Below are 10,537 nucleotides of genomic sequence, written 5' to 3' on the forward strand. Positions count from 1 at the left end.
ACAAATGGAATCTGATTTCAACCTGGGCTCCAGGTTGTAATCAACATTCCCTCATTTAGAATCTTCTTCATTCACCTTTGAATAGAACAGTTATGGCTTATAATGCAAAGATGCAAGACAGAATAAATTAAAGATGGAGTTGAAGTGACATGCAGAAATAAAGCAGGCAATCAGTATTTTTTTAAGAATACTGAAAAACCATTTTGTGATCAAAATTGTAAATAACATCTATTCAATGCATACAATGTTTTACACACACATGCACACATGTACACATGCATTCCTCTTTAATTCCTATAATATCTGTATGAAGTAGCTACTATTTTTACCACCATTTTATAGATAAGGAAACTGAGACACAGAAATATTAAGTAACTTCGCAAGGTCATGAAGTTTGTAAGTGGCAGAGTCAGGATGTATCTAGGCAATTTGGCTTCAAAGTAGAAGCTCTTAACCCCTCTATTACCCTTCATAACCCTTTATTAGTGCATATAGGAGCAAAGCATGCTTTTAAGATATAGTCCCAGAGCTTTCAGAAAATACTCTTTGGACATTTGCAAATGAAGACTCAGAAATATCTGCCATTCGTATTAAGGGCTCTGAAAGAAGACATGTGAGGCCAGAACACTGTGAGATAAGATTTGAAAAACACACAACAAAACTGATACTGGAACTGGGGCAATGTGATAAGGAAACCAAAAGGGCCCAGAATCAAGACTACTCCCCTAATCACATGGATTTAGAATAATTACCTAAAGCTAGTGAGGCAAAAATAGAAATTCCCATTCCAGGATTTGGGGAAGGCGTTCTCAATGAGTCATTTTTAGTATTTCTGAATTCCCAAGTAAAAGAATCCTGGTAGAAACCAAGGGTATTTAAAGATCCCTTATAGAAATCTCTACTGACATGAATTAAGACTGCCCAGGTCTACTAAAGAATACCCAAATAAATGAGTTAATGGTGTGATTTTATTCTATAAAACAGGGCAGAATACTAATCTTTGCACAGTTTTTATTCTATAGGAATAGAAATTGTTCAATGTTCCATGCAGAAATCAACTACCACTTTTGAATGTATTGGAACTGAGACCAAGCCCACCTGGCAGAGTCTAGCTTTGGAAATTGAGGGCTTGGTAGTAATCTGTGTCTTCTTGGGAGAAACTGGAATTTGTTTTTAGAGTAGACTTTCCTCTGCACTAAGAAGGACGCTTTGGGCGGTCTTACAGGTTGTGGAGACACATCAGTGAGAAGTTACATCAAAGCTCAACAAAGCTTCAAAATACTAAACTATGAAAGAGAAAAACAATATTAGTTTGGGATATACATGTTTTCACTTTTCTGAGATCAGATTATTAGTTTGTCAGGTAGAACTGACCCTCCCTCTACTTCACACTAAAGAACAAACTTTGAGAAGGGGCTTGACTGGACAACCAGTCCCAGACATTTGGTATCCTCCATGTGATGTTATTTAAGATTTAATAGACCAGAATACCAAAAACCTACCATCAGCTGTTGTGACTGTCTTGTACCAGCCACATGTCTAGTGCTCGAATGGAGATTTCCTTCTGAAGGGAGTGGATGTTCTCACTCTCCATTGTGTTAGAACGTCTTTAATCCTGAGACAAGACTTTAAGCAACGTATGACATCAAAGAACACCTCTTCTTTCTTGAGTTGGGAGGACAGGAGTACAGAGGCTGAAGACAGGGATGGGACCAAGGCAGGTGAGATATAGAAATGGTTTTGAAGAATCTCATTGGTGTGGGGCAAGTGGGTGAGCTTGCACTATCCGGAGGTGTACCTGGGGTAATGTGGGAATTCAGATTTTGAATCTGAAGTCTGAGAGTTCTAAAATTAATAAACACAAGTAAGCATCAGCTTAAATTTGTACTTGTGACATTTAGTAATGTCTTATAAAAAGTTGCAGCCTGGTCTCCTTGTGCTTTGGAGAGTAAGAAAAAATTATTTTTTCCAGAGGCCAGATAGGCAGTGTCAGCAGAACTCAGCATTGGGAGATAATTATGCTGACAGAGCAGCCATAGTTAAGGCAGAAGAGGTGACCACAGGGACCAGAATGAGGAGACTGGAACAGAAGAACTGAGGAAGTTAAGACTGTTCATAGGTTTTCTGTGAAAAATCACAAAAACAGGTAGAACACTCTTGGAGGGATGTAACTTCTGTTATTTACTCTGGTGCTTGTCAAGGAAGAATTTAATATAAACATAAAATTGTATTTTTCATTAGAGATCTGTGAAGCCGGTTTATACCAATGGTGATGTTAATGATGATCACAGAAGTGGTGGCAGTGGTAGGGATGTGGGGAACAAAGGCAGAAGGAAGTGCAGATAAAATTAAATGTCTTTATAACTTGCAGTTCATTGACAAATACTGGAAGCAGGTAGGACGTTCCTCCAGGAAGCCAACTGCCTACTGCTAATGCCTTGCTAGAAGGAAGAGCAACCTTCTCTAGTATGGCCTCTAGGATGCTGTGAGTCTTTAGCATATGAAAGTCCTTTTGAAAACTTCCCTTTTTCTTTACTTTCCCCCAACTCCAAAATGTGTAATCAGCAGCTCTCACCACCGGAGGGCAGCTCTTTCTGTCCAAAGTCCTGTCCCAATGCAATAAAACCACATTTTACGCCAAAGTCTTCTCAAGAATTCTTCCTTGGCCATTGGCTCCAAACCCCAACATTTCCTACATCAGTATTAAGAAAGATTCCAGACTTCACCAAGTTAGAAGCTCACCTTCTCCTTTAATGTTCAAATTATGACAGTTTCTCTTCAACCAGATTTCCAATATTCTAATAGATTCCAATCTATAAGTGTTCTTGAAAATATATCTAAGGAATACTTAGCTATTCTTCAGATTTACCCTGCTTTTTACAAATCATATTAGCCGGATGTCAGCCTTAGGATCACTACTACCCCTTCCACAATCCACCTCCTGTTTTCTTGAGACTGGGGACCCACAAACAGATGTTACCTTCCCTCTAACACATTTTCCCTCACACAGTGACACTAGCACTTCTTCGATTCTCCAGAGTGACTGGTAACCAAGCTACAACCCATCTAAGGACTTTCCTGAGATTTGGTAATAAGACAGAAGAATTACAAAGCTGAGAGCTCAAATCTGTGCCCTAACTGTGGCATCCTCAGATCTTCAGCCTTATCCCTCCATTAGGCATTTCTTTCTGTGTGGCATTCCCCCTATGATCTATGTCACTGTATGTATCTTCCCTAGGGTAAGTGCACAGAAGTATGTCTCTCCCTCCTTGGAACCCAAGCCCCAGCTACCTGACTCCTGGAAGAGGAAACAACATCCTCTGCAACCTCATTCTAAGGCTTGTAGGTCATGCATTTCTACTCTAGGCTAAACTTCTTCCCTGGAATGTATGTTTCTTCCTACCAGTAAACTGTAAGGATTGGCTTTGCCTAAAGTTGCTATGAGGGCAATTCATCAGAATCTAACATTCTTATATTGTTTCCCTAGCCAGGGTACTTCATTCTTAACTACCATCTCAAAGAGTACTTTGATAGTCCAAAATAAACTGCAGAATCTCAAATTGTGCCCTGTAAGGGTCTAATTACATGATGTGAATATATGTCCCCATATCCTGGCTGCCAGCTTTAGGTCTCCACTTCCGACAACGCTATGAGATGGGTTCCATTATTATACCTATAGATATAGACAGGTTATATAGCTTGCCCAAAGTCAAACAGTAAATGAGAAATCTGTGATTCATGCCTGGGTAGAAGGACTTCAGAACCTTCTCTCTCAACCACTATTCCAAAACTGCTTTCAAAAAGAATTCTTCAAAATCAATGAAACAAGATGGGATTGGGAGGGAGACAAACCATAAGTGACTCTTAATCTCACAAAACAAACTGAGGGTTGCTGGGGGAGGGGGGTGGGATTATGGACATTGGGGAGGGTATGTGCTTTGGTGAGTGCTGTGAAGTGTGTAAACCTGGCGATTCACAGACCTGCACCCCTGGGGATAAAAATATATGTTTATAAAAAATTAAAAATTAAAAAAAAAAGAATTCTTCAAGATGATGCAGTCTAAACATCTATTTAGAAAAGAAATATTTCTTCCCAGAAGAAACAGTCCATAGATATTGAACTCTGCCCATAAAGATAAACTTTTATTTTATTATTGCAGAGTAGTGACCATTTCCATTTTAAAAAAATGTAACTTTTGCTTTACTTTTAGCCATAGAGGGATTTTTTTTTTTTACCAAAACAAAGGAGCAGTCTTCCCCCATACTTGAGCTCAATCTTTCAACACTAGAGAGATAGAAAAACTGCCTGTGGCTTTAAAATGGAAGTCCGTCCAACTTACAAATAATAACATATGCCATTTGTCAAGTAGCCAATCACTGAGCCCTATTTCTAAATATATGTGTCTATGTGTGTGTGTATGTGTGCTGAAAAAATAATTGGAAGGCATTTACTCTTATGAGATCTGTATCTCTTCATGAGATACAGAAACAGAAAGAGATATTCTGTATCTCTTCATGAGATACAGAAACAGAGGACATGACTACCTTGAGATTAGTTAGGAGCTCAGTGGATCTGGAAACCAAATCTTCTGATTCTTTATTGAGTGCTCTTCCACTACATCCTACAGCCTTTGAGCTATACAGAATAACTCCTAATTTTTTTAGACTCATTAAATGACTCATTAAATAGTGGAAAACTAATCACACAGGCACACTTTATGAGGTATCATGAGATGTAGGCACACCTTCAGTAGGCTTTCAGCTGGAATGTTAGGGATGTACCGTCAATGTCTCACTTTGCAAAATGCTGGAAGAGATAGTATCCTGGTTTTCATGCCTATCATTCTCCACCGAGGCAAGTGAAAATCATTAGCCTCTTTTAAGGAAAATCTTAGACTGTCAGGATGGATAAAATGAGTACAAGAGCACAAGAGCACTGGGGCTTTCACTTAGATTTCCCCAGAGCCAGCTATCAGACTTGCCAAATCCTATATTATGTATATAAAACAGAGAAAATGCCTGTCGCTTCTATTGCACAGGTTTGCTTGGGGGCATAAATGAGATAAAATGCAAAAGCTCACTGACAAACATGAAGTGCTTTATAAGCAAAACTTCTTCTTTTCTAGATACATCACTGTAAGAGAACCCAAATGGGGTAAATTGCAAAATAAAATAGAATGTCATTTCACATCATCATCCTAAAAATGGGATATAGCTATCATTTAACACAGGAACCTGATGTATTCTTAAAAAGAAAAAAAATGTTTCTAAAGTTGGAATTTAATACAGGTTACTATTTGTTCCACTGACTTCCATTATGTATTTTTAAAATTACTTTATGTCATGAAATATATGGGTATGTGTGTAAGTATGTATATATATATATGTATGTATGTAAGTATATGTATGTATACATGTATATATACATATATATATACATCCATATATTTCATATATATAGAGAGAGAGTTATTTAAGGTTTTTTTTTTTTTTTATTTATAAGGTTCAGGGCTCCTTGCTGGCTCAGTGGGTTAAGCCTCTGCCTTCAGCCCAGGTCATGATCTCAGGGTCCTGGGATCGAGCCCCATACCAGGCTCTCTGCTCATCAGGGAGCCCGCTTCCTCCTCTCTCTCTGCCTGCCTCTCTGCCTACTTGTGATCTATCTCTCTGTCAAATAAATTAATTAATTAAAAAAAGAAATAAGGATCAAAAATAAATACACAAATGTTGACACTGGTTATCTTTGAAAAGTGGAATTATAAATTTTGGGGATAGTGCTGAGAAGTTATTCCACATGTTTGACAAAAAGTCTGCATTATCTGTGAAATTATAAGAAAATGTATCTTATAATACTTCTCTGCTAAAGAAGAACTCCTAAAGTATTAGGTATAAAAATATGATTGCAAAATTAATGGCAGAAAAATAATAAGGTAAATGAGAGCAGTGATTAGAACCTTAACTCTATTGGTAGCCAAAAATATAGTTTAAGCAAGTTCTGTCTTGGATACCAAGACAGAAGAAAAGGGGATAAGTATACAATTTCAGGAGATGTGATACATGTCACTTCTGTTCACATTTCACTGGCCAAAGCAAATAACAGGGTGATTAAGCACTTAGTTCTATCACACACAGTTCCTTTTCAGTGAATATGGGGAAAAAGAGAGATAAAACTGTCCTTGTCCAAACACTTGTCCCTTAGGCATTTTATTTATATTTTTCACAAAAAGTAGAACACAATTCTCAAATTTATGATCTATGAACCACTTAAGAAATGTGTAACCAACAGATTTTAGAAGTCAATAAGAAAATTACTAGCATCCTTCCTGTCTTCCTTCCTTTTAATCAATAAGCACAGACTGATACCTTCTATGCCAGACTCTAGGAATACAAAGATGAAATGACCTATTATCTTTCCTTATGGTACTTTATGGTCTAGAAGAAATAGAAAACGTCTTCACTCTGTGCAAGAAAATATCCCTGCTTCCTGACAGGGCTACAAGTTAAAATCTGACTTAAAAACAATAAAACCTGGCTTTATTCCCTTTGGCAAATTAAAGAATCTCTCTTCCTCCCTCTGCAAGAAAAAAATAGATTGAAATCATCAACATCATCCTCCAGCATATAGAAACTACAGAATACCTGAAAGTAATCTCCGTCTCACCAAAAGTCATCAACACTAGAGAGAGTGGCTAACTAAGAAGCATATGAAAAGTCCAGAAGAAAGAAATAATAAAATACACTAAAGTTCTGGTCTGGTTATTGCCTATTCTTTGTTTCCTAAAGAAATTACAGCTGTAAGGGAGACCCATGCATACAAACTCTGTGGGTTCTATTTGCCTATGTTTGTTTCCATTGTCCTCTGAAAATATGCTTGCACTCAAGTATATTAGGCCAAGAATTGCTGCTATTTCCCCAAAAGCAAAGATAACAGGTAATAATATAATAATAATATAATATCTTCATTGCAAGATATTTGTAATTTGATCCCTCAGTATTGTTCACTACAACTTATGAGGTAAAATTTGCACTCTGAATTACTGTACCACAAAATATCTGTCCTTGAACGGTAATTCCCTTTGCCTTTCTTACTCCTATGCTGAATGAAAACTGTACTACTAAGATAGAAATCCATCATTTATATTCAGTTTCAATCTCAAGAGGCCAGTAAAGATCGCTTACTATGTCATATGGCCAACCACTTTCCCCATGCTGGGTATCTCTTCAGGCAGAACCAGTTTGAAAGTTGGTCATGTCAGGGAACCTAACACACTTTTTTAATAGCCACATCTGGTATTGTCTTTCTGCTCGGTTGAAGCAGTGAAGCATTAAAGGCAAACTACACACTTAAAGAATACAATTAATACACTGTGTCTCCTCTCTATTCATCATACATCCTATCAGCGCCTTACCCCATGGGTCCTGTCAATCAGTACTTGTGCCTTCACCACAGGAATACCTTAGTCCATTGGTCTGAGCAGCTACTGGGGTGAGTTTACATTTATAATATATGAGAGACATCTCATTTGTTCTGGATAAGGAAACTTTTGCGTTTCCAGTGTGGTAACCATGCTCAGATAGCTTCTCCCTATGATCTCGTATGGTGTTGACTAAATTCATCTCTTGGTAACTAAACAGACCAGGTCAAAGATTTACAGTTCTGGCCTTCGCAGCCAAAACTCTTGCAGTTAACACCTACAGACTATCCTACAAATATTTGGAGAATTAAAAATAACAATAGCAACAAATACCCTGTTAGGTTAACCGTATATCCATGGAATTATTAAATTAAAAAGGATCTTGCCTAGACATAGAGATTAGCCAACCCAACCCTGACAGCAGGCAGATACCCCCCAAAACTGCCCTCATATTTATCATCCAAAATACCATTTTTCCCACAACAAACTATTGTTCTCTTACAGAAACCGAACTCCTTAAGAAACCACCACCGCAAATGTTCTTACTAAATTCAGTGGTCATTACTGCAGTCAGTTTAAGTTCTGTGTATTATGTCTGTTTTCCTTATTTCATTTGTAAACTCGGAGATAAAGAAGTTTAACTATGTAACAGAGCATTGAAAAACTGGAATAACAAATTTAAAGAAAAAAAAAACTAACTCTTCTTCTCAAAAATCAACTTTAGTGATGTTCCATTTCTGTCATGTGAAGTCTAATTGTATTTTTCTCCACTGCACCAAAGCAATCTTGATTACTTTCAACACATCTACTTCAATTAAAAGTAGCATATCTGATCTAGCTGCTGAGAAGAGGGTAAGAAGAAGTTATACTCAGATTTTTGTTGCTACTGCTTTTTTTCTTTTTCTTTTCTTTTTTCCTTTAAATGAACTATGTTCTTATCAATGAAGCAACATGGCAAACATAGAGGCCAAAGATGCTTTTCCTCAAAATGGAAACCCAGAGTGTCAAACAAGTTAATCATGTGTCTTCTGAATCATGGGATGGCAGTGAAATTTAACAAGAAGGCAATAAGAGAAGGACATTAAGTGAAGAAAAATAGTGTGTTTTTTCCCCCATAGTGTTATTAAATGAAATAGCACTGATTCAGTACAAAGCTCCCTATTAAGGAAGATCAAAGCAAACCACTTAGTTTCACTGTGTTCTATGGCCACTGCTTCATAGCCTGCTTAATGTTCCATGATTCCAACCTATGGGCCAGATTTGAGGATTGAACAAGGAAGTTAAATCCATATTCATCATGTTTGCAAAATTTACACTAATTTCACATTTTCACTTTGATGGGTTAAATGTACTCATTCATATTGAAGGAAATGTTTTAGAACTCCATATGCATTAAGAAATACCAGGCATTTTCCTTAAAAGTATAACTATGTCAACTATACTTGAATAAAGATTATTCTCCTCTCCAACTCTGAATTGATGCCATATATCTAAAAAACAATAAAGTACAAGATTAGTTCTTTTACTACCAATAAAGTTGTAATAGTCATTTATTGTGCACTTAACAAAAACGAGGCTTCGCTTAGTACATGTATTACCTCATTTAATACTCATGATAACTAGATGAAACATTATTATTATCATTCCCATAACCATAGGTACTTTATGAGGTGTAATTTATATTCAATAAACTATACATTTAAAGCATAAAATATAATAAGTTTTGACTTATGTATATACCTGCAAAACCATCATCAGAATCAAGGCAATGGATATCCATCCATCATCCCCAAAGTTTTCTAGTGTTCCTGTGTACTCCATCTCTCCTTTCCCATCTCTCATCTCTCTTTTTCCCTCCTATCAGGCAACCACAGACCTTTCTTCGCTATAGATTATAATGTGGAGGAACTAGAATTCTCATACACTGCTGATGGGAATGCAGGTGCAGAATGCAGGAGGAATAACAATTTAAGGAGGGCAGAAGAGAAATCAGAAAAATAAGAGAGAAAAAAAAAAAAAACATCTAGCGTGTGGGAAAGCAGGTTGTTTTTGTTTTCAGGAATGTAAGGTACCTTGCAGCCAGTAGATGTTTTACAAATGCAAACAGCTTGAAAGACATGACAGGATGTCTTGAGTCATACAGAGCAAGTCATCCTGTTTATCTTCACTATTAACCAATAGCCCAGGTGTAAGCGCAGTAACGATTCTGTTGTCTGCAGCGGTATTGACACCTAGAACTGAACGCTGCCCTTTTTCCAAGGCGAGTTTCCGTGACCTTTAGTCAGCTCTCTTGGTCATTGTTACTTCAATTTCTGCAGCCATTTAAATATCTGTAGGCCTCTGGCTCTCTTTTATAAAACATCATACCTTATCTTACACAGGCCTTCTGATAAGCCAATGCTATTTTTCCATCTGTCAGGTCTGACTATCACGCGGGGAAAGAGAATTCTGTGAGGACACAAGCTCCGGTGAAGAGTTTCTGTGAGAATTTCCATTTTTTCGACTGACTCACTTGCCTGGGTTATTCAAACACAGGAGCTTTGTAACTCCTCCCACACAATGGATATGATGCAAAACAGCTCAGTGGCAGTCCTGAGCACTTTATGCCTCTCGTGGCCAGAGACAGCAGCACATGAAACTGTCCCACGTTGTATGGTGTGCCTGAGGCAACCAAAAATGTCTGTGATTTCTCAAAGCAGGCTGCCACTCTGCTGAATACAAATAAGACATTTCTAGAAGCTCTGGGAAAAGGACACAGAAATAATGCCTCAGATCAGAGATACTATCCATAGAGCCTTTCCAGCCAGATGAATCTTCCAGTATCAGTTGTTGAAAACACAGTAGTCAGCACCATTTCATTGGTATCTCTGCTTTTTAACAGTCTGGCAGCTAGATATCTAATTAATGTCATTTGTTTAAAGCAAATTTCTGGTGTTCAGTTTGGTTATAGGTAACAAGGACCAAGAGCTTCTCAGGAAACAAAACCACATCTGTAATTTGTTGAATCATTTTGATTTGTTTTTGTATACTCTCTTATATCTTATACCCTCTCTCTTCCTCTCCCTCCTCACTCCCCCTTCCTCTTTCCCTTCCCTCTTTCCCTCCTCTCCACTGCCCCCCTT

This window comes from Mustela nigripes, chromosome 2 (assembly GCF_022355385.1).
Source record: "Mustela nigripes isolate SB6536 chromosome 2, MUSNIG.SB6536, whole genome shotgun sequence".
NCBI classification, from domain to species: domain Eukaryota; kingdom Metazoa; phylum Chordata; class Mammalia; order Carnivora; family Mustelidae; genus Mustela; species Mustela nigripes.